Source organism: Chiloscyllium plagiosum, unplaced genomic scaffold, assembly GCF_004010195.1.
Source record: "Chiloscyllium plagiosum isolate BGI_BamShark_2017 unplaced genomic scaffold, ASM401019v2 scaf_1240, whole genome shotgun sequence".
Lineage (NCBI taxonomy): Eukaryota > Metazoa > Chordata > Chondrichthyes > Orectolobiformes > Hemiscylliidae > Chiloscyllium > Chiloscyllium plagiosum.
The window spans coordinates 67,700-69,936 of NW_025215220.1; the positions used below are offsets into that span (position 1 = coordinate 67,700).

Genomic DNA, 2,237 nt, shown 5'->3' on the forward strand with positions numbered 1-2,237 from the left:
AAACAGCACCAACTTCATCAGCAAAGATAACACTGGAGCTGCGGAGCTGTGCCTTACCACCCACTTCATATTCAGTAACAAGACTTTCAAACAGATCAACGGAACACCCATGAAACCACCAGCATCAGGATTCCTCGCAGAAGCAATAATGCAGAGACTCGAACAAACAGCCCTTCCAACGATCCAACCCAAACGTTGGGTCCGCCACAGTGATGATACTTTTGTCAGCACAAAATGAAACAAATTAGAGGAAACCGACAACACCATCAACAGTATCCTTACTGGCATAAAATTCACAAAAGAGGAGAACAACAACAAAGTGCCATTTCGAGATGTCACAGTAGAGCGAACAGTCAATAGTAAATTCAAAACAGCCTCGACAGGAAAACAACGCACGCGAACCAAGAACTTAACTACAGAAGCAATCATCCATACACATACAAACAAATCTGCATCAGGACACTATTCCAACGAGCCACGAAACACTGCAGCACCCAGGCACTATGAAGATCAATAAATAACTGTGCAGCGCATTTCGGAAGAATGGTTAGCCAATAGTCACGCTGAAAATGGCTTCCCTGGCCGGGAATCGAACCCGGGCCGCAGGGGTGAGAGCGCCGAATCCTAACCACTAGACCACCAGGGACACACGGATGCACGGTCGTATGCTCTACTGAAAATTGCTTCGCTGCCCGGGAATCGAACACGGGCCGTGGGGGTCAGAAGACTTCCACCTGTACATCCACCAATGCCATTTTTTGTATCCATGGCTCCCGATGCGATCTCTACAATATTAGGGAGACTGGAGGGTCAAGTCACATCTCCGGGACACCCGCACCAATCAACCCCAAAGCCCCGTGGTTCAACATTTCAACCCCCCTCCCACTCTCCCGAGGACATGCAGGTCCTGGGCCTCCTTCACCGCCCCTCCCTCCCTACCCGACGCCTGGAGGAAGAACGCCTCATCTTCCGCCTCGGAGCACTTCAATCCCAGGGCATCATTGTGGACTTCACCAGTTTCCTCATTTCCCCTCCCCCCATCTTAGCTCAGTTCCAACCTTCCAGCTCAGCACTGACCTCATGACCTGTCCTACCTGTCAATCGACCTTCCCACCTATCCGCTAAACCCTCCTCTCTGACCTGTCACCTCCATCCCCACCACCACTCACCTATTTTACTCTTTGCTACCTTCGCCTCAGCACACACCCCACCCCAATTTAACTCTCCACCCTGGAGGCGTCCTGCCTCTATTCCTGATGAAGGGCTTTTGCCCGAAACGTCGCTTTTCCTGCTGTCTATCCTGCTGTGCTTTTCCAGCACCATTCTGATCTAAACTCTGGCTTCCAGAATCTCCAGTCCTCACTTTTACCGACCCAATAAACCCAGTCTGCCGATTTCTCATCAACAAATTGACACAAGCTGAAACAGCGTACGCAGAAACCCAAGCTACATTACCTTACATTAAATACATCTGTTAAATGATGTCCAGACAACTCAACCCTCTCACCATCCTGGTAGCCCACAAACCTACCAACACACTTGAACAGCAGCTAATGAACCTGAAATATCCGATACAAACAAGCAGCAAACGAATGTTATTTACAAAATACCATCCAAGTAAACAAAAACATGAACTCTGCCGCACAGTTCTCTGTGGCAAGAAATGCTGGGATGAGATAAGGAAGATATTTTCAGCCAAAACGAATCGACACTGACTGGACAGCAATTTACAATCACCCCTGTCAGCCCAGAGGATGGAAGATCCGAAGGGATGAACAGTTTTCTTATTTTCAGAAGATTCACAAATAGGAGACTGGGTTTTGGTGTTTGTTTCCTTTCCACTCCCAGGAGCATTGGTTAGGGCGGTGAGTTGGGGAAAGTGAAATGTGCCCGTGAGCAGCGTGTGGGGCTCTTTCAGCTTCCCCTCCACTGACAGCGCTGTGACTTGTCTCTGATGTTCTCAGGGACACTTACTGACGCGAGACAGTGAAAAGAGTCTCGTTCCTGCAAATCAGGAATTCAAACCGGCTTCAGGACAATGAGAAGGATTAATTGGGGTGTGTGAAGAAACTGTGAGCTGCATTGCAAACAGGTAGCTGGAGTTAGATGCGTCATCCATTGCGCCCCCGGCCCTGTACGTACCTGACACCGCCATGCTGCAGAATTCTGACCTTAACACGGACATGCGCAGCAATGGGAACATTCACAAGGTGAACAGCCAAAGATAATCACCGTCA

The 2,237-nt window shown here is 49.1% G+C and overlaps 1 non-coding gene across 1 annotated transcript; it reads right to left on the reverse strand.

The window, feature by feature from the left end:
- Positions 1-574: 574 nt before the first annotated feature.
- Positions 575-646, reverse strand: trnae-cuc. Its single transcript has one exon. It is a non-coding gene; the product is annotated as a tRNA-Glu (tRNA).
- Positions 647-2,237: the final 1,591 nt, after the last annotated feature.